Below are 23,548 nucleotides of genomic sequence, written 5' to 3' on the forward strand. Positions count from 1 at the left end.
GTTTGGTTTTGGTTTTTTTTAATATCCTTAGACTTTACACCATATCAGTTCTCTGCATGATACTTAGTTCCCCTGTGAGTGAGCTTTTGTCCTTGAGAGTAGATGGTAAAAGTGCCCAATCCAGGCAAAATTGATCCTGGATTTCAGACCACAGAAGTGCAATATGAGATGGCTGTGGTGCCTTACTGTCTCTACCACACACTTCCTTTGTGCAGTTCAGAAAGTCACTTGATTTTACACCACCACCTTGGCTGATCAGTTATGGACCAGGAACACTAATACATCCTTTATCACACTCTTTGCTTATCTTCTCTATAAGTTGAAAGTGTTGCAGGATAATAGGAGAGTAGCTGGATCTGCACTGTGTCTTTACAATGGAGGCTTTAGCTGGAGCCAGTAGAAGTGACTGGAATGCAAACAGTAGCGGCAGTTATAGAAATAATAATAAATAGGGGGGTAAGAAGAAGGATTATTGGCATGACTTACACATAGACTGTTTATCCTTAGCTGTTACACATCCCATATGCCTTTTGCTTTATCACAGCATGATATTTCCTGAGATCTACATCCTTCAATAATGGTTTTATTTTGAGTTGAGGTATCTGATTGCTAGTCTTCCAAAAAAAACATCATCTTGCAAATAATTGGTATGAGGCCATTTTCCTCTTCTCCCATTCAAGTAACCAAGCTTATAGATCTGTGGAGGAAGAGAGATCCATTTGTTTAGGTTCCTTGTAATAGCTATTTAGGACTCTGGAAAATTTAATGATATACCACAATTTTAACTGTTGTATTTGCCATTGTGGCTGCATAAATTACATCCTTTATGAAAACAAATAACTTTGATGCTTTACAGGGCAGTTATTGCAACTAGGGGGAGATAATTTTGTCTCTCAATTTGGCAAATGAGAAACTGGAGAAAAGGAAGCCGATGGCAGGTTCTTAATGGGTTTAGGAAGCATAATTTCATTTCCCTCAATAAGCAGAATTTACCAGATTTGCTGGAAAAGTTCTCCCCATAACACATCAGTCTAGAGTGCTGAGTGCCCTTGGCAGTTAGCTCTCCCTGCCTGAGCAGACTCATTCTTCCTTTACCTCTGGAAGCTGAGTCCCTGGCAGGGACAGAGAACGTGGACACTGTCCTCTGCCCTGTGCCTGGCACAGCTGGCTCACAGAAAATGCTCTTTGCAGGCTCATGGGGCTCCCAGGCAGCCTGGGCTTTCATCTGTGACACACAGGGACTCCAGGGTTAGACCTGTGGCTTCCTGGGACAATTCAGTTCTTGCTGGAAAGGTGACAAATTATCCCATAATAACCGGAGTCATTTAGATTATATTAGGTTATATAACTGACTGTCAGTACTTACTTTATAACATAAATTACTTATATAGAATTGACCCAGAGCTTTTAGCATCTGATAAATAATTAATAATAGTACAGAAATTAAATGGGAGGTTGCCGACCACTTTTCTTTATTTCACATTTTCAACTGTTGCCTCTGTGTTTTTAATATAAATCCTCTGAAGTTACAGCTATGGTTATTAATGATGGGGATAATAAAAAATTAATCAAATCTTTACAACTTTAAATAAGAAATTGTATCTCATGAAAGTATATAACAAACTTAAATGCAATCTTACTTGTAGGGCTTTTCTCTTCTTTTTCTTATTTAATTTTAATCATATTTGTCTTTTAGGAATTTAAGATTTCATTATGTATAAGTGAATACTCTTGCATACCCTTGCTTCAGGGAAGGCTTTAGCTTAAGAGGTGATTGTCCTGTGCAATCTGCTAAAAAAACAGAGGAACAGATTGATGTGATAAATGCTACAATGACCTGTACAGCTGCATTCCACTTTACCAATACAGAAATGATTGTACATAGTCCACCAAGTAAAAATATGGCTTTACATAAGGAAAAACAAGGCAATTGTTTATTCATTTTTAAAATAACACGATTTTTAAATAATCAAGACAAAAAGGTCACATATTTATTAATATGTAGCACACTTCTCATTACTTTGGTAATATTATGCAACTGTTGCCTTTCAGCTGCCAGTTCTTTGCATTCCCCTAATGTGCTTCCCTATCCTTTTATGTGTCAAATGTTACTATGCTTTTTTGTTTTATTCAAGTTGAATATATTAACCTCTGCAGGACTTACTAGAAGGCAATACTTTTCCTCCAGAAGCTAGAAGAAGAACTTGAAAGGAAAAAATCCCCAAAACCCAACACTACAAATTTACATAGCCTCATCAGGAGCTTCTTTTTAAACTGATTTTCTAAGTAGTAAATTGTACACTGGAATCCTTATATTTATTAACTTAAAAATGCTTAAAGGCCCAGAAGAAGTTTACGTTTGAGTCATTACTACTCATTCAGCTTCTCTCTCTAGAGACTATGACATCTTTGACAGGGGATATACATGCAAACACAGCATTTCCTTTAGGAACAAGAACATTCCCTGACAACGTCTTGAGTAACCTTAATAAGCAAATGAGTATGATATTTTACTGTTAGGGTTTTTCCAGAAGAGATGTTTATATTTCAATGAGTCAAACATCTTAGCATTTGGCATCTCTGGTTGACGTTGTTCTAAATCCAAAGGAATGGGCTTACACATGGATGGGACAGTTGGAAAGAGCTGATGTTCATGTTTCTGGAGTTATATGCACAGATGCACAGGGATGTAAATATGTTTTATAGGTGCTTTCAGACACAGTGATGTTAATGGATTTGTAGAAAAGAATGCTGAAGATGAAGCATATCATTCAGGTAGAATAATTCAGTACTTTGATTCAGGTGTAAATCATTGAAGTGATGAATTGCATCACTTTTCATTAAAAATATGAGATAAGACAACAGCAGTTAAGTTTGCTGTGATTCAACTGCAAAATATTAAAAATATTTCTTAATCAACTATCTTAAAAGACACAGGCTCTGTAAACAGTTGGTAATGATACAAATTAAGGAGACTAATAACCTAATTCACACTGGAGCTGATGTTGTCAAAGACATATTAAGATTTTCTGGACTCATTGTGAATATTGCCAAGGTCACGGAAAGACAATATATTTCCTCAGTTCTGGAAGGGTTGTTGGCTATATTAGTAATTATTTTTGACTGTTTTTACAGGGGTAATTGAACAACTATTGAATGTATCTCTCCTCTCCTGATCTTTGCCATCTTGTTTAAATATTTAGTGTTACTGCATTTTAAATATTAGAGACTAAACTGGAATAGCTGAGAATATATGGTTAAGAGAAGCTTATCTCTTGGGTTTAGGTGGGAGAAAGGTGGAAATTTTCTTAAACTCTTATGTGACTTGCTACAGAATTCAACATCATGATTTTGTACTAGGTCCAGAACTTGACACCTGCTGGAAAAGTGTCACAGCAAACTCCAAGCAGCAGGTGTCTCTTGGAGTGCATAGAGGATAACCTAATCCAGAAAATCCTCCTCCAATGACAGGAGATGTTTTGCTGGATCTGTTGCTCAACAACTCAGAGAAGTTTAGAAGTCCATACTCACGGTAGCCTGAGTTGCAGTGATCATGCCCTGGTGAAAATCATGATCTGAAGGGATAAAGGCAGACAAAAGGTAAAGTCAAGGTCTTAAAATTTACAAGAGCAAACTTTTTTTTATAATTATCAGATAAGTATTTTGATAATTATCAGATAATTATCAGCCCTTTAAATATATTTTTCTTAGAGCACAAGAATTCTCACTTCCCATTTGCAAGAAATCACGAAAGGAAACAGGACATCAGCATGCCTGAGTAAGGTCCTCCTGGTCAAACTAAAATACAAGGGAAATGCATGGAAGTGGAAGGAGGTACACATATCTTGGGAAGAATATAGGGATACTGCTCAGGAGTATAGGGGTGGGATCAGAAAAGATAAGGCACAGCTGGAGATAAATTTATCAAGCTTTGTGATGAATAATAACAAGGGCTTCTTAAGTATCTTAGTCACAAAAGGAGAATGAAAATATTCTACTGTACTGGTAAATGAGACAGGAAATCTGATGACAACTGACATGGAGAAGGCTGACAACCTTTTTCCCCAGTTTTCACTGGCAATTGACCTTCTCATATATTTTGAGGCCACGAATCTCAAGGCAGGGATTAGAGGAATGAAGTCCCACCCATCATGGGGAAAAATCAGATTTGTGACAATCTGAGACTCCTGACCATGGAACCATGAGAGGCAGCCCAGGGTCCTGAAGGAATTGGCAGAGGTAGTTCTAAGCTGCTTTCCAAAATACTTGGATATATTTATTAAATTCAAGAGATATTGGGTAAAAGAAATATTTCAAACATTATAATAAATAGTAATAATTACTATTAATTAAAAAGAAAAGTAAATTGGGTCTTAATTATTAATCATAAACAGATACTTTAATTATAAGGAACAAAACTCTAAAGATTATATCAATATAAAAAGAATTTGAATTAGCCAGCAGGTCTATAATGAATATTTTAAAACGAATGTTCAAAATAAAAATGTTTATGTTTCTATTAAGTACAAATTTCAGAAGTGTAGTAATGATATAAAGAGAACTGACATTAAAACTACTAAAATGGGTAAATAAAAGCAGTATTTTAATGCAGATGCATTGTATTTAATTAGGACTATGAAAATAGATTAAAATGTACATTGAAATTAATAAAATACAATTGTAAATAGGATTTTTAAATGTTGTTTTCTTAATTGTTAGAGAAGTGACACTACAAATTACTTAAAATTAATGATATCTGAGATATACTAAATCTATGTTACTGAGTTTACTGATCAAGAAAGATTATTTCTAGCTTCTAAAAGGCTGCCTTAAGTCTGTTGTTTAAACCATAATGTTTCTTGCATCTCTGGCAATTTGCAAAAAACACTAAAGCAGAAAAAGCCCCTAACACCTAGAGCTTGGCTTAGAATTAATTAGATGTAGTTTATCACATATTTTTAAGGAAAACCAAAAAAAAAAAGTAGTTTTTATAACAGAGTAAAATATGCAAGGAAACAGGAATAAAACAAGAGAGCATTGTTTTGGCTTTCTAAATAATTACTTTATTGAGCAAGATGACATTTTCAGCGGCTGAGGAATTATTAGCTCTGGTGATGACCAGACACAGAGTGGCCCAATGTTGTTGCTTTTGCTTGTGGTTGCTTCTGTTCTCTGTATGGAAGGAGGTGGCCTCTAAATGCTAACCCTGCCTGTCTAGTCCAGGTGCATAAATGAGCTGCTCAAAAGCTGCTTCAGAAGCCTTTGTGTACTTACCTCTTTCTGTGAGAGTAACACAGTGTGCTCAGTTTAGAAGGACTGATTTCACCAAATGACTAATTTTAAGCACAAACTAGGCAGGTCCATCAGGCTGACTGATACCATCTTCCATGCTGTTTTCCAAAGTAGCTGTTAATATGTGAGCATTTAATTAGGTTGTCTGCAGATAATGTGACACCTCCAAAATGTGCATGGAGGAAAAGAGAGATATTTGGTGATATTCCCACTTTCCAGGTAATTATATACCTTATACCTGATAAAGTCCTCTCTCAACCATCTCTTCTCAAGGCTGAACAGGCCCAGTATCTCAGCCTTGCCTCATGTAAGAGACACTTCAGTCCCTTAATCGTTTTTGTTACTGGACACAGCACTCTGGGTGTGCCTCACAGGGCTGAGTAGAGGGACAGGATCACCTCCTTCCATCTGCTGGCAATGCTCTTCCTAATGCTCATGTCTCTGTTGAATTTTGGATGGTTCTGGTCTGCCCATCCCTCCAACTGGTCGAGGTCCTTCTGAAGGGCTGCACAGCACTCTGGGGTATTGGCCACTCCTCCCAGCTTTGTATCATCAGTGAATTTGCTGGGAGGGCATCTGCACCTTTTTTCAAATCATTGATGAAGTTAAACAGCACTGGGCCCACTACTGACCCTTGGGGAGAGAAGTAGTGACAAGCATCCAATAGACACTGTGCCAACCCTCTGAGATTTGCTGTTCAGCCAGTTCTCAATCCACCTCACTGTCCACTCACCCAGTCCACACCGCCTGAGTTTCACTATGAAGCTGTTGTGAAAGAGGGTCAGAAGCTGTGCTAAAGTCAAGGTAGACAGCATACACTGCTTTTCCCTCATCCATCCAGGTAGTTGTTTCATTGCAGAAGGCAATGTCAAGCATTGTTTACCTTCAGTGAAGCCACGCTGACTACTCCTGATCACTTTCTTGCCATCTATGTGGGTAGAAATGGCCTCCAGAATGAGGCATTGCATCACCTTTCTAGGGATCAAGGTAACAATGATGAGCCAGTAGCTCCCTGGGTGCTCCTTCTTGCTCTTGTTGAAGACTACAGTGATTTTTTTGCTTTTTTCCAGTCCTCAGGCACCTCTCCTGGTCACCACAACCTTTCAAAGATGATCCTGAGTGACCTTGTTATGGTATCCTCCAGCTCTCTCAGCAGTAGTGGATGTGCCCCATCAGGGCCCATGGATCTGTGTCTGCCAAGTTTGCCTGGATGTTCTCCCAGTCTGCCTGGACCAAGGGAAAATCTTCCCTCCAATATTCCTTGACCCTGGTCTCCTGGGTCAGAGATTCCTGAGGGCTGGACTGGTAGGTGAGGCCCAATACAAAGAAGGCATTCTGTACCTCTGACTTTTCTATGTCCTCTGTTACCAGGGTCTGCCCTTCATTTAGTAACAGGCCCACATTATCCTTTGCTTTCTTTTTGTTATTGATGCATTTCAAGAAGACAAGAAGTTTTCCTTGACATCCTTGGCCAGATTTAATTACAGATGAATTTCTTTTCCTTTAGAGTCAAATGAACTAGGGGCTGCAGAATGAAAGTGCTGTGAAAGTAGGCCTACTTCTTACTGCTTTCTCGTAAGGTACTCATGGTAAATTAGAGGGCAATCCTGATGAACACCAAAAACTGATTAGAGCAAAAAGCTAATTGAGAATTATCAAATTCTGCTAGAAGTAAATCAAGGGCCAATGTTGTTGTCATCTTAAAAAATAAGTGAGTTGGATGTGTTGTAGATGTAAAGTCTAAGTGTTTGAGACAAAGGTATCATTAATATTAATGCCTGTCATTTATTTGGCATATGTAGTGAAATATTACTCTCAAGATGAGGGTCCCATTCATTTGGTGAGGTTCAGATACAAATGAAAATCTAATTACTGATGTAAAGACATTTTGGGTTTAGGCCAACAGGAATCCTGAGGGGAAAACCTCACTCAAGTCCTAAAAATTTTACTCATGGGAATAGTGCTGGAGACACTGAAGAGGTGATTCATCAACACAAGGAATTAAGAGAAAAATATATGTAGAATTAAATATAATATAGAGGAAAAGACAAATTGAGGGTTATAAGCAAGAGGAAGAAACTGAGATTAGAGGCCTAAGACACTTTTTTCAGAGTCAGCCTTCTCCTTACCTACCATACACTCAAATCCTGAAATGAAATATAGCATGACCTGTGTGTAGGCTACCCTACAGGTGAATTCCTGTCAGCTGAACAGACTGATCTTTCGAACCATTCGGGTCTCCACTGGGTTATGAACTCTAGAAACACAGAATAACACAGATGAAAAGGGATCCTTATGAGTTCAGCACCCTACTCAAAACAGTGATTATCTCAAAGGTAGAGCAGATTGACAGAGACTTGTCCAGCAGACTTGTAAATGTAATGGTGTGTCTTTCTCATTACTCTCCTACAAATAGATTTTTCCCTATACTCATTGGGAAACTCCCTTCCTGAAGCATGTGTCCTTTGCCTCTGTTCCTTTAGCTGTGCAACAAGAAGGAACATTTGGATCCCTTTTCCTATTTTGATAGTTGGAGATGGTAAGGAAGTGCCTCAAGGAAACTTGTCTCTCCTCCAGACCTGCCAGGCCTAGTTCCCATAGCCTCTCTTTTTTCTCATAAAACTTCCTACAGGATGATTTTTGGAAGTCACTTCCAATCTGGTCTGTTTTATGATTCCCTGTGATATGAGTGCTCCAGCCCCATTGCTGAAGACACACTGGCATATCCAAGTCTTTTTTTTAACTTGTTATAAATTCATTTCAGTACAATCATTTGTATCTATGTAACTCCTTGAAGCAAAAGCTATGTGAGAATAAAGCCTCACAAAAGACCTGAAAGTGAAAATGAAGTAATCTTGCATCAAAATTATGCATGATATTCAGCAGAGAGATAGCACCATGAAAGAAAGAAAAAAAAGGCTATGTCATTTTTATTTCTCATGAATCCTGGAGCCTCTAAAAGAGAATGGTGAAATGTACAAGTAAAGCCCAGTATGGAACTGGTACCTCCAAAAGTAAAAATAAATTCCTGACTTTTCTCTTAAAAAATACCCCCATTTGTTCACAGTATCACAGAATCATCAAGGTTGGAAGAAACCTTAAAATCATCTAGTCCAACTATCAACCCAGCATCACCATACTCATCCTGAAAACCATATCCCCTACAGCCTCATTCAGATGCCTCTGGAACAGTTCCTGAAATGGTGACTCCATCACCCCTCCCTGGCAACATATTTCAATGGCTAACCAGACTTTCAGTGAAAAAAAATCTAATATCTGTCCAATTTTTTTCTAATATCAGTTCATGTTCAAGCATATTACTGGGTGCTCACAGATAGAAAAATGAACAAACGAGACTGAAATTGCATGCATAAAGAAAATAAGTTGGGAAGGTGACAATTTCAAGTACTTGAAAGTCAGGAAATACCATTTCCTGTAGTAACATTATCTCAGCCATGCTGTGAATTTTATGACATAGCTTATATTTTACCACACTTAAAGGTAAGATATACTTACAAAGAAAAGCAGGAATGTAAAAGACTGCACTAAGAAGGTAACCTTTTCCATATCCTAGTTTTTAAAAGCTTAAAAGGCTAACCTTAATGTGTGTTATTTCAGTTTTTGACCTTAATATCCATTAAGAAAAAAAAAGAAAAATAAAATTTAAAAAAAGTAATTTCACAAGTTTCAAACATTTCTGCTGAAGATATAGACAGCAATTGCCCTCCTATAAGTATACAGTTTTTGTAATTCTTTCAGAAAAGTAATTTTCAGAAAATAAAAGTTTTAAGGAACAAAGTCCCTACCAGGTGAAAAAAACATACCCAATTTTATGCAACCATATAAATAATATTGATAAATACTAAAATCTTTGCCACTGTATTGGTATTGAAAACAATTTGCAGTCGTGGAGGAAATTCAGAGAGATGTGATGCAACACAAGCATTCTGTGAGTACCTTAAAAAATTAAGCAGAGTAATCTAATTCACTAAAAACTTCATTTAGGTTGACAGACCACAACTTAAGTCATGAATATAATCGGTAGAGATGTAATTAAGAAGGAGGTAAAAGTTAGTAGCCTAACAGAGAGTCAAGGTGGCTTTGTATAAAAAAGGTCATATTGCAAAAATCTAGTACTAATTGTCTGATGAGGTTTGACCAACATAACTGAATTTTTGAAGTAGACTTCAAAAATATTTTCCTATATTTACTATACAAAGTAAATTCACTGATCACTTAGCAAGTGAGGTATCAGAAAAAGTTATTATAGACAGAAAAGAAACAATTTGGAAATTCAAATCTTGAAAGGAGCTGCAACAGGATTATTCTTGACTTGAGACCTGTTCACTATCTTTACTAGTTATCTGGAAATAAATAAAAAACTCTTGCTGGTGAAGTCTGCAGATAATCTCAGCTTTTGTGGCATGTTGAGTAACAAAGATAAATTCTAGCAAGAAATATGCATTATACATTCAGACTCACATAGCATTAATGCTTTTCAGTTAAATGAAAGGTTACACATTTGGGAAAACTGAAAGGTAGTTCACATTTTCAGGAGGGAATCTTTCCTAAAAAAGGGAAAAAAACCCCAGCAACCAGACCCCACCATAAACCAGTGCATTGAAGAAGGACATGCTTGGCAAGATGGAGAATCTGCTAATTATGAAGTTTTACAAGACTGACATAGCCTTAAGAAGTAAAAGCAGAGCAATCTAGTGTAATTTCTCCTGCTCATAGATTAAATATCGAAAACACTGACTCCAGTATGTAGTTTCCACTTCAGAAATAGGCAAAAAGGAACAACAGCAATGACTGACAGTTTAGAAAACCTAGTCTATGAAGGTTGCCTTAAGAAGCTTAGTAGGAAGGAGGCTTGGCCTAGACATTCAGTGTTCACGTATTTAAAATTAAAATGTATAGGCTTAGATGGGTAAGGAACATTCTTATGCCTCACAGATTTCTTTTGTTGTAAGTATAAATTTTTAATTTGAGTATTGGACTTCTGCTCTTGTCTAACAAGCCAGTACTTTCCGCCATGTGCCACTGAAGCCCAAGAATAGAATGACAAATAAAGGTTTCAAAGGATGAAACCGCTTGTAGACAGGGAGGTGGATTAGCTTTGTTTTGAGTTTTTTCTTTCTCTTTCTCAATTTTTCTAGTTTTATGCTTTCACTAGTCATCATATTACCTAAGAAACCTTTATATAAGAACAAGAGCTGTTAGTGGACTTTACTGAGTGATTGATATCCTTTTCTTTGGAACAGGTTGAACAAGTTTTATTGGTTGTATCGTCCTTGGATTTGGTTGTGGTGGGGTTTTTGTCTTGGGTTTTATTTTTTGGTGTGGTTCTTTTTTTGTTTTGTTTTGTTTCAGTTTGGTTTGGTTTGTGTGCTTGTTTGGGGGTTTTTGTTTTTGTTTGGGTTTGGTTTGGTTTTTGTTTTTGTGTCATTGTTGCCTATTAGCAATCACGGGACAGTGAAATACAAAATTTTTGTCACCCTTGATATTCCTGAGTTCAAATGTGTTCTTGAAATCCAGGTGACAAGTCTATTGGGATTGAACAGTAGAATATGGAAGAAATCCATTTAAAATGTACATTTGAATATTTTTCTGATTCTTAGTTCAGTATCACAGATTTGTACAAATTTACAGCTACTACAGTTGGATGTCCTTTTATTTTTTCCATTGTTCAAATTTTCTGTTCAAATTTTTAGCTTACAAATGGTTTAGCCAGCTCAGGCTTTAATGCAAAGAAAACTACAAAAATGACTGAACAGTATTATGGAATGGAATGAAAGGAAATAAGTATTAAGGGGTGAAGGAGGTGTTATTGATGTGGAAAATGAAATGGAGACCTTTTTCCAAAGACCTCTTAAAAGAACTGTCCTTACAGCGCCTTCCTGCCATTTCTCCCTTTCCCCAAAGATTTTGTAGGTAAAATCTCGTATTGTAGGTGTTTTTCTACCCATGAAATATTCATCAGCTCTGAAGTCTTCACTTAAAGGAAAGAGCCAATAAAAGAAAAATACTTTGGATATTCTTATAGGAAGAAATTTAGTGCCGTCTAACTTCAAAAATCAGGTGCATTTGAAAAAGAAAGCTATGTTACAGTCCTTAATATATTAGCTCTCTCCCTATAAATCTGTAGCTAATGATGTAATGTGTAACATGAAAATCATATTAGATTTATATTCAGTTCCATTAGGAATATGACCTTTTCTCATTTAGAGCAACATGGGTACTATTTTTTACCTGAAATGGGCCAATCAAAACAGAGTAGCTTCTGAATTGTAAGAGACAATGACTGATGGCAATTTTAGAAATAGTCTGTCAGGGAATTGCTGAATTTAATCTATTTGAAATGGATTAAAATTTTGTGTAAAAAATCTTGTGTGAAACCTTTGGCCTACTGTTGAAACATGGAGCCAGATAGGCTGAACTGTACCAAATGTCTTTGTTTCATCTTCATTGTTATTAAAATCATAATGATAAATCCTCCAAATAAAACAATTATTATCATACTTATAAAACATGTTCATTTAACTGAAAGTGATTGTCTTTTGAAGTATCTTTAATAGATAATGAAAAATGAATCCCAATATTTTTATTTTTATTGATAGTGTGATATCCAGTGCAAGCTTTATTTGATGTCCAAAAAAACCCCTCCTCTTAGATCACACAAGCCATGAAAATTTTCTCACTTTTTGATGCTTTTCAGGACTACCAATAAACAAAAACATTCCTTGACAGAATTTTGCTGAGTGCCTCTTATTTCCTTGGGTGTCAGTTTCAAGAGTGGCATCAGAAATGAATACATGAGGGCTGTAACCGCATCTTCTTTTGTCATAGAATCACAGAATATTCTGAGTTGCAAGGGTTCCCCAAGGATCATGTGAATGATCCACAAGTGTCCAAGTGAATGACCCATATGGTGATTAAACCCATGACCTTGGCATTAATAACCCTGTGCTCTGACCAACTCATCTCACCTCCTCCAAGAGCTTCCTTTCTCTAATGGGCAGAATATTCATAGGGAAAATCGTGTGGCACAGGTCAAGTCAGGTTGGCATGGGTGGTGACTAAGAAGCAGAAGCAGAGGGCCTGTATGCAGGTGATCATCCCTCACAGGTAAAACTGTGGAAGATCCTTCCAAGTTTGCAGGAGGGCAGGACTAGAGATTCCTTACCTGAAGAACAGGGATATCTAAATGGGCTACTCCAGGACTCCTTAGGTTTTTCCTTGGAGAAGATAACACAAGACATATGACTTGAGCACATGAAGATGAAGCACATGAAGCTTTCAGGGAAAACAAGGTCACATTTCCCTCTGAATTGTCTGGGATTGCTTCCACATAATTTCTTCCACCAAGATCTTTTGAGAAAATTAGATAATCTAGCACAGATTATCAAATTCAGTTTGTTAAGACACTTTATGAAATGGTACACGTATTTTAGTAAGCTAAAAATGAAAGAGAATCATGAAAGTGACCACTGTAAAACCTAATCACAATACAAATGTATGACAATTGAATAAAGAGGAAAGCTTAGTTAAAACAAAAAAACAAAACAAAGAATAATAATTTAAATCTCATACTAATTTTGAAACCACCTCTGTTTACTTTTGAAATCACAGTTTTGCTGTCGAGCACTGAATTGATGCCAAGAGGTCAGGCTGAACCACCTGTTCAATGATGCATTTTTGCAGAACAACCAGAAAATCATCTCACACAGACGAATGAAGTGTGTGAGGTGTTTGAAAGGCAGTTCCCCTGGAACACCTCAATGACATTTGTAAATCACTCTGTCATCACTTTGGTCATCAGATTTAAGGTTTCTTTATGCTGTTTGTGATGAGTATTTAAAATATCTACATGAAAACAAACAAACAAAAAAATCTAATTTCTTCATTAATGTGCTATGATCCTTAGGTAATCAGTGAGATGTTTTCAATCTGTTTTAAGCTTGCCCTTTCCATACTGTTGAATACCTGAGAAGAAAGGCTTGCCTGAAGGAAAATAATACTGAATTTAGTCAGAATATAAAATGACATGAGTAGGTAGAGAGACACATCAAGACATTGTTTTGCTAAAATGTGTGACTGCTGTGTGTAACCTGCTTGCAAATTCTATTTTGGTCTAGCATTAAGGCAGAAACCTTTTGTTTACCAAATGCTGGTCAGGTTGTGTATGAGAAATCTTTAGGTCTGCATGACTTTTCTATTTTTGCTAAATATAGAGAAAGCCTCAAAGACATACTTTAACTAGACAGTTGCCTTCAAAGCATTTCAGTTGAGTGAAGGGAATGCCACCTACTTTTCTGTTGATATTAAACTAGAAGCCTTGATTTTCAATATTTCATTTTGGAAAGGTGCTTTAATCTATCTTTGTGTAAAAGATTGAGACAAAAACCGCTTTGACTTGACTCAGGCATTTGATTCAGTTTTAAATATTAATTATGGATATAGCTATCTAGATTTAGTAAGTGGTAATTTTTCATTAACTGAGGAAATTTTGAGAGAATAAGTTGAAACTTTCCCATTTCTTTCAGACTGTTTTGAAGACATTGAGAGATCCTTGCCATCTTTTCTATAAGGCATTCAAATCTCTAGCCACAAAACAGTAGGCATTGCCATGACTTCTGCTGAGTTCCAGGAGACAGGAAATTCATGTATCAGAGCCTGGTGTGTTCTAGGACTTTCAGTTGTCTTTGAAGAAGAGGAAAAAAAATAACCTGTTCATTTGTTTTGCCGAAATCACACTATTTATTTATTTATGAGATTGCTCTTCCCTTCCCCGGTTCCTTGCCTCCTCTTTGGAGACAGTGCATTGGACTCTGCCCATGCCACCATCCCATGGCTGGGATTTGGAACTCCTCTGTGGAGGGTCAGGAGCACTTGCTATTGACAGCCCTCAGCCCATTGTAGTGGAGTCTGAATCTCTTCTGTCCTGGGATACAGGTTAACCTCCCGAGGAGACAGGGAGATGTGCTTGGGGTGAGGGGGTGCTCCCAGCCTGGCAATTAGGAGCAGAATTAGGGTACATATAAACCATCAGGCTGACTGAGCCCAAGCAAGGTTTTGGCTTGAAGCTGAACCTTTTGAACACCACAGCAAAGGTTCTTAGTCAAATATTTCTGCCATGTATGATCTGAGTAAGTTTTAGTCTCACCAAAAATCTGAATTTTTATGTAAAGAATTTTCAACCATTTTCCAGACAAAGAATAACACAATAAGACCCAAGTAAGAATACAAATATCTTTCATTTGCAAATCCTTCCAAAGTGACATAAGAAGTATTAGATGGAAACTATTGTGAATTACTACGAAAAAAGTAAATTTAGAATAGTGAAAATGTGGGAAAACTACAAGATTAAAAAAAAAAAGAAAAAAATAGAACAAAACAAACAAACTTTATTTATGTAATGCTTCTTAAAAGAAAAATAACCCATATTTTACACTATATCAAATAAAATTATGCTTTCAATGGATGTCTTTGTAACTAAGTATCTTGGTCGATACTAGGAAAATGAAGTCTGTTACTAAAATACTCCCCACTTAATCACTCCCCCTCAAAAAGCAAACCAAACAACCCAAATCCCACTAATGGACCTTGTTTCTCCCCATTCCTTTTTGTGTGTTCTTATTTATTTTGTCTAGGTAAATTGTCCTCTGAATTCACTGTGCAGGATGTGCTTCTTTGCAGAAAAGCAGCATTTGTGTGTAGTGGATGATAAGGCAGAGCACATGCAGCTATTTCACATTAAAAAAAAAATCATGATTGTATAGCACCACGATAGGCTTAATATAGAAAGGGTTAGTATGTGTTATTAAAAGAATGAACAAGCTTTTGATTTTAATTGTAATTGTAATCCTCTCCACTGAAGCCTCAAATGCATCGTTTGAAAACTAGTGGAGATGTGAGTTTTCACTGCAGCCACTTTACGTTTGTCATACATTAAAAGGTGTAATCCAACTGAAATGCAAATCACTGTTCTTGAAAACAAATTACAAATGAAGATAACAGGGCAGCATACTAGCACTTAAAGCATCCGAGAGCCCATCTGAGGTGGTTTTCTTTCAGATCCAAATTGCAGCAGCCCTGTTATCACAGGTAATAGGGTGCTGCTAAGGCAGGTTGATTACAAGGCTATGGTAAACAATCCTTTTAAATGCAGTGCCTCAATAGACTTGCACATACAACATTAATCAAGTGAATTCAAATAGAGCCACGAAGGGAAGTGGTGGGGCAGCCCCTGTTGCTTTAGCTCACAGAGTAAGTGGCCAAAGTTCAGTGCTCACTTGCCACAGAGGTGTTTTCCATCCCTTCGTAATCAGCACTAACTTGTAGGAAATTTTAATTGTTAGCCCTGTGGAAATCAAGAATATGACCCCTCTTAGAAAGGGTGCTCTTTTAAGCTTCAAGGTATAGAAATGTTGCTTTGCTTAGGCAGTGGCCGCCCTGGGAGAGGTTTATGTGTTTGCTCAGCCTGTCAGGGCCGGGTGAAGCCCAGGATGGGTTGGCAGGGCAGGTTCTGGCCAGTGCTGCAGCCCCACTCCTGGACCACCATGAAGTGCTAATCCAGGGAGAGGGCAATCACCTCCCTGCTGCAGCCCTTCTCCTATAATAAATCCACCTTTCCAAATAAACACCACCCACCCAGCCCAATTGCATTAGCAGCAGACATTTCTTTGGGCTCTGTTTTTATATTACTGGTCTCCTTTCAAAAATTGTCATAACTCTGTTTATTACACCTCTCAACCTTTTTCAAAGGTTCGTGCAAATTTATAGCATGTACTGCCAAGAAATCTCCTCTATAATTGGAGATTTTCTCAAAAAACCCTGCTGTAATGGGGTGAAGAGAATTAGCATCTCTTGGAAGGATGTTGATGTGACAGGGGAAAGTAGGTAAGTTACAGAAAGAGCAAAGTGCAATAAATAGCTTCTATGTAAAAAATAAATACAGTCATTTAAGTTTGCCTGAAGATAGCTTTAAATAATTCAGCAAATGATAATAATAACATTCATTAAATGATAGCTAAAGAATACCTTATAGAGTAACTCACATCAATTTTGTGAGGAGCTACCTATGTGTAATTGTCAAACGTGGCCATATTCAGCAATTCCATTTATTTTGGAAAATATTTAACTGAATACTTAAATTAATGCATCTCTAAGACAAAGAGTATCTTCGGTCACATCATTAAATAAAAGGAAAGTATATAAATGTAGGGATTCCATTGAAGGGAACATAAAAAGTATTTTAAATTTTTGATACTTATAATAAGTTTTAAACCTGATTGCTAGGACAACACAAAGTATTACTAATGGGCTTTGGGGACTTTCACATACAGGTTTCTGGTTAAAATTCAGATTAAAATTCAATCCAAAGTAAATGATTTGAAACGTTTCCTCAGCAGAGGATGGTAAATGAGCTATTGCCCTTCAGATCTAGTTCCCAGGAAATGTCTGTATTATGAAAAAATCAGGGGCATATTAGCAACATTTCTGGAAATTTGGAAAACGGGGTGGCAATGGGTAATTCTTTGCACTCCTCTCCAGAATTTGATCCTCTCACAGAGGATATTTCCAGCACTCAGAGAAAGAGTGACTATGTCATAAACACTCTGAAGTAGAACAGAATATAATGATAATTATATATTTGAGCATATAATCATATATTTGACTATATTGCACCCAATTGCTTTTTCCCATTTTGCTTGTCTTTACATATTTGCAATGTTTTTCATGGCTCAGGCCTGTTTCACTGTAATACTGCACACAGATTTACACGAGTCTGCAGAGTGCAAATAAGCACAGGATTACAACTGCAGTGCAAATACCATGCACCATATAGTAAATTGTTATGAAAACCCATCAGTAGGAATAGATTAAAAGACCTCTACATAAAAATCTTCCCTATTCCCTGTACAGGCACACAATAGACATCAATATAGCCATTTCTCCAGGGCTGCTTTGCCAATGTATGTGATCACCATTACTTATAGGGAATAGTTCTAGGAATATGAAGGTAATTCACATCACTTAGTTCTTGGATTTAATTCAACCAGTTATAAGAGGGTGACAAGTTTTTCTTTTTTTGGATAATGATTCTCAGGAGGAATATGACAAGAATATTAATCCTCCTGCATTAACTCAGAGTGCATTCCCTTTAAGATACTAATCTAAACATTTTTAGCTTAAATACTTTTCAGTACTCAATCCGGCCTAAATATGACCTGTGATCTAAACTGAAGAGCTCTAAGGGCACAAATGGTACTTATCACTTTGAAACTAAATAGTAACCCAACAGCACAAAACCTGAAATTTCCCCTTCAAACATTGTAGAGACTGGTTTGTGAGATCAAATATTGGGTTCCTTCCCACTTGGAATTTCCATACTAATGAGATTACATTGTATTAATGTATGAAAGACTGTGCTTGCAGAACTTCTGACCACACCTCAGAGGAGCCAGATGTATCTGAGAGGTAGAGGAGAAAGAGTTGGGACCAAATACTTCCGACTTGAGAGGAAGATTGTACAAACAAGCACTTGTCCCCAAGACCTTGAATACATATACTGAGAGGAGGAACATTATTCTTTTCCCGGAACTCCAGGGCCAACTAATGAAGGGAATTGTTCTGCTATGCAACACCAGAGAACCTGTTACTATGAAAGTGATAGAGAGCAAGGAATCTGAGCATGTCCACATCCTTTTCACCTCTTGGGCTTCTTGGATGGCTCCTCTTCACGCTGCTATTTTCAACTGTGATTTTGCCATGGAGCAGTGTTACACACCAAATATTTACTAGTCAATTGGATTAAGTCTCCAATGTCCAAAGAAGCCCATGCTCTAATAAACTGCAGATGTACTTCTAAGCTTTTAACAGCAATAATAAAAATAGAGATTTCATCATTCATTTTAAGTACGGCCTTTAAGGAGTTTCTGCATTAATATGGCCTATCATAAAATGATTAAGTTTCATTAGACAATAATAGAGATAAAAGGGATAGAAATATCACAAATCTAGTTCTGTTAATTGAGATTGCATGCTTTGCCTTCCCCTGTCAGAAAAAAGAAATCAAATTATTTGAAAATTTCTTAAGACTGTAAAAAAACTTTGAAATATTTTATAAGGGTCTACAAGAATACAAAATGCTGAGAATTGTACACAAAGAAAGAGGGGCATTTATCTGACTTGGAGTTCAGGTCTAGGAGCACTAGTTCAGGTAGCAGCTCACAATACAGGCTTGTAACAAATTGGGCAATCCAAGATGCCATAGTCAAGAACTGTATGAAACACAGGGATCATTTGTACACATGGAGCTGAAAAATACGGCTGTTGTTTTCACTCAGAGATTATAATCATATCCCTGGGCTGCAGGATAAGGCTGCTTTCTTGGTTCGTGAACATTAAGAAACAACTCTCCCATTGTTAACCTTCCTGAGGAAAGGCTGCAAATGCAGGGTCCTACAGGAAACAAAGATGTGGAAATCATTTAGTGCAACCCTACACTTAGACAGGTGCCACTCTTAGTCTTTTTAATTGATCTAATTTGTTACTTATACCTGTAAATCACACTGTTATCATCTCTGAACAAGCAATGGAAACCAGAATTTGTCACTGACTAAAGATAGCAGACCAAGTCCTGAAATGGGCTCGTCATATAGACTTACTGGCTTAATTACACAACAGTACATTAGATTGAAATGAGATACTTAGAAAAATCCAAATTACATGCAGGCCTCTTGTTTCTTTATCCCACATTGACACAAAACACAGTTCAAATGCAACTGCTAAAAGAGTAAGTTATAGTCTTCTGAGAGAGACAGAGCCAGACACAGATGCAGGCCTGACCCAGTCAAAGATTTTTGCAGTAAGATTAATCTTATACTGATATAAAAGTCTATGCTGATGGAATGATGCTCACATCCCAAAGCGGCTGCAATGTCATGACAGGAGCAGGAGTATCATGAAGATGAACTGGGAGCCTTCTCAGTTATTTAGGAATGGATAGCATTCATAGGATTTAATTTTCTCTCATTGGAATAATTCAATTCTAAATAAAATCCAATATATAGTAAAAAGCTGCTTAAATAACACCCATATAACTCACAACTTAATTTCTTGTTTTTCAAGCAGGTTTCCCAGAGTCCAGTTCACAATTAAGGCCATCACTTAGACTTCTTATAGCCAGCTCTTGGATGTAGTAGTGTGGAGAAATCATATTTCTTTATTTTTTTCCACCGTCTTCCAGGACTGGACATATTTATCTCCTTTTATTTTTCTATCTACCTTTGACAAAGCTAGTGGGCAGACACAAGTTCCATGACAGACATTCCTCAGTTTCTGAATCCTGAAAACAAATCTTAAGAAAATGGTAAACAGACTCATAGAATCACAGAGTCATTAAGGTTTGAAAAGACCTCCAAGATCGTCAAGTTCAAACTTTGACTGAATACCATCATGCCAACTAAAACATATCACAAAGTGTCATGTCTACTTGTTTGAATACTTTCAGGGATGTGAATCCATCATTTCCTTGGGCAGCCTGCCCAAGTCTTCATCCTTTAACTCTTTTTCATTGGAGAAATTTTTCCCAATATCCAACCTGAACCTCCCTTGGAGCAGCTGAACACTGTGTCCTCTTGTCCTATTGCTGTCTGCCTGGAAGAAGGGACAAACCTGCACCTCCCCACCTGCACCTTCCAGGCGGCTGTAGAGAGAGATAAGGTCTCCTCTGAGCCACCTTTTCTCCAGGATAAACAACCTCAGCTCCCTCAGCCATAGGGCTGATGTGACAGAGCCTTTCCCAGCTCTTTTGTCCTTCTCTGGACATGCTCCAGCACCTCAGTGTGAGGTGAATTGAGGGGCCCAAAACTGAACACAGGACTCGAGGTGTGGCCTCACCAGTGCTGAGTACAGGGGACAATCCCTGCCCTGGTCCTGCTGGCCACACTATTGCTGATTCAGGCCAGGATGCCATTGGCCTTCTTGGCTTATGTTCAGCCACTGCTGACCAGCACTCCCAGTTTTTTTTCTGATGAGCAGCTTCCCAGCCACTCTGCCCCAGACTATAGCACAGCACATGGTTGTAGTGATCCAAGGGCAACTTCACCTTGTTGAATCTCATACAATTGGCCTCATCCCATCTATCCAGTCTTTCCAGATCCCTCTGCAGAGCCTTCCCACCCTTCAGCAAATCAAAGCTCCTGCTCAGCTTAGTGTCACCTGCAAAGTGACTGAAAGTGCACTTGATTCTCTTCTCCAGATCATCGATAAAGGTATTAAACATTATTAGATATTAAAATATATTAAAGTACTGGCCCCAAAACTGGGTCCTCAGGAGCATCACTTTTGACTGGCCACCAGTTGCATGTAGCATCATTCACCACCACTGTCTGGGCCCAGTGATTTTTTTACCCAGTAAACCCAGTACACCTGCCCAAGCAGTGAACAGACAATTTCTCCTGGAGAATGCTGTGGGAAACGGTGCGAAAGACTTTACTACAGTTTAGGTAGATTTAGATCCACAGGCTTTCCTTCATCCACTAGGCAAGTCACCTGAGATCAAATTGGCTAAGCAGGACCTTCCTTTCATAAACCCATGTTGGCTGAGCCTGAAGCCCAGGCTGTCCTGCATGTGCCCTGTGAGAGTACCCAAGATAATCTGTTCCCTGGTAAGACTGACAAGTCTGTAGTTCCCTGGATTCTCCTTCCAACTGTTTTGTAGATGGGGGTTACACTGGCTATCTTCCAGTAGTCTGAGACCTCCCTGGTTAACCAGGGCTGAGGAAAAGTGAAAGGCAGTGGTTTGATGAGCTCGTCCACCAACTTCCTCAATACCCTCAGATCCCACCTGGCCCCATACACCTCTGAATGTCTAGGTGGGACAGCAGCTCACTAACTACTTTCTTTTGGATTGCAGGGAGTCTTGTCTGCTCCCCATCCTTGTCTACCAGCTTGGAGGCTGAGTACCCTGAGTATAACTGATCTTTTTTGTAAAAGACTGAGACAAAGAAGGCCTTTCCTCATCCTTGGTGGCAGCGTTCCATCTGCATCCAGAAAAGGATGCAGACTCTTCTTGGTTATTTTTTTCTTATCAATGTATTTGTAGAAACTTTTTTTTAATCCTTTGCAATGGTGGTTGCAGATTGAGTTCTAGTTGGGCGTTTGTCTTTCCAATTTTATTTCTACAGAGAACGTAGACTTCAATTTCCCTTCTGATCTTAAAGCTGCTCTCAGATATCTTTCAATAATCTGTAAGTAATTGTTCAGCTGTCCTAACCTTTGATATAATGTTATTGTTTCAGCCACAAGCCTCCCAGACATTAGTGATGCTACCCCAATGCTGTCACGTTTGCAGTATAAAGAAATGGCAAGCCTCAGCTCTGCTAGGCATGTGAGTCCCAGTGGTAGCAAAGATATCAGAGGCAAGGTAGCAAAGATGTGGAGTTGGTCCATGCCTGGCACCAGCCTCATACAGACAAGGGACATGATGGCCTGAACTCCTCTTACAATGTGGCTTTTGGAAGAGTCCTTGTCACAGCCAGTCATGCTGCTCTTTCTCGAGTACAGAGCAGAAGCTCAGAGCACAAGTCAGTCCTTGTAGCGTTATTTACCTCGTGATCTTAAAAGCACTGCAGTTAATTAAGATGATTTTCTTTTACCCTAAACTGTCAAATGCCTGAGATATTGACAGAACGTAGGTATTGATGATGAGAAGACATTAATGCAGTTTCCAAGGACAACACAGGCAGTGTTACTCCCTTATCTCTTTTCTCACAGTAATATGCATTTTTCGTAAGTCTGTGCTCTGATGGTCATGATGGGATGTAGCTTTTGGGTTTTGACAGACATGATTCTAAATTTCATAATTTTGGAATCAGACAAAAAAGGATGGTGCTTATGTAATTTTTTTGTTAAATCACCTTTCACCGGATATGCTTTTTTCACAAATAAACTCTAATTGAATCAGTGTGAAAAGATTTTTGAATAGAGTACACTTGAAGAGGTTAGACTCATATCCAGATAAAACAGGACACGAGTTTAAAAGAATTTAAGTAAATGGTGATACTATCATTTGGAAACAGTCTTAATGCAGTTTACTCTAATTCATGAAGCTATGTCATGCTAAAGACACCTTAAAATTTTGAAACACAGTTTCCTGTGGAATTGAAGGAGTTTAAGAATTCACTTTAGAAATTAATTCAGGTTAACTTTTCTTAAATCCTCCCAAAAAACCAAATTGCCAGTCATGGTAGGCGTTCAAGAGTGGATCAGATATGAAACCTCGTAATATTTGTTTAAAGGATATTATGTGTAATGTTAATTTTTCTTTAGGTATATGGAAAAGTTTAATGCTCTTAAGGCATGATTTTGGCTTTTGGACCAAAATAAAGCATTTTTAAATTATTATAAATTTTTAAATTAATTTTTAAAATTAATTTTTAAATTTTAAATATTATAAATTTTTAAATTATTATATGAAAATCCTGCCTCCTAATCTGCATGGCAAATTCAGTATGGGAGACTTTGTGGAGTATAAGGAGAAATTGCCACATTTTTGTCTTAGAATAGAAATCAATTACATGAAAATTAAATTTTAGCTCCCCATGCTACATTAATTTTAAGTTTTATAACTGAACTCATCTTATTGGGACAATACTGTTGGAAGTTGTATTTAATTTAGTAATTTCAGCTTGTTTAATAGTTGAGGTTGCAGAAAAAAATATCTTGGATGTTGATTAGAGCTGTTGGTAGCAAAACTTTTCAAGGAATTAGAGCAGATTGGACATCTGTTTTGTAAAGAATAAAGAATATAATGACATTGATTCATAAGAGCAAAATAAATATTTTTATCAGATAGCCAGTGGTTATTTTAGCTTATGCTTTTTTAATCTGCAGTTGTACTCTGCTGGACATATGCAGCATAAAATAGCAAGCAATAGATGACTCAGCTTCTAATATAGTTGTCAGAGCACAGGTTTGGAAGTTCAGACCATCAAAAAGTGAACTAGAAAAATGATACCTACCAGGATAGCTGAACACTTCTACAGGTGCCAATAGGCCCTGCAAGTTGATTTTTTTGATTGAATTTTGATTTTAACGTACATGCATCTCAGTTTCATATGTTTAGATATTTTTACCCTGCTAAAGTATGCAAAGAAATTACAGGATTACAAGGTTTTATTAGCCTTAACAAAGAAGCAACAGTTGGTTTAGCATGGCCTGTTTAGTTCTACTGTTCCCTTTTCTG

The 23,548-nt window shown here is 37.5% G+C and overlaps 1 long non-coding RNA gene across 1 annotated transcript in view; it reads right to left on the reverse strand.

Annotated features, from left to right (window-relative positions):
* Positions 1-3,488: 3,488 nt before the first annotated feature.
* LOC148224892 (uncharacterized) overlaps positions 3,489-23,548 on the reverse strand; it is a 94,850-nt gene continuing 74,790 nt past the window's right edge. Inside the window, exon 4 of the long non-coding RNA XR_015801990.1 lies at positions 3,489-3,575. This is a non-coding gene — a long non-coding RNA (uncharacterized LOC148224892). The remainder of the gene's footprint in view (positions 3,576-23,548) is intronic.

This window comes from Sturnus vulgaris, chromosome 2 (assembly GCF_052056855.1).
Source record: "Sturnus vulgaris isolate bStuVul1 chromosome 2, bStuVul1.hap1, whole genome shotgun sequence".
NCBI classification, from domain to species: domain Eukaryota; kingdom Metazoa; phylum Chordata; class Aves; order Passeriformes; family Sturnidae; genus Sturnus; species Sturnus vulgaris.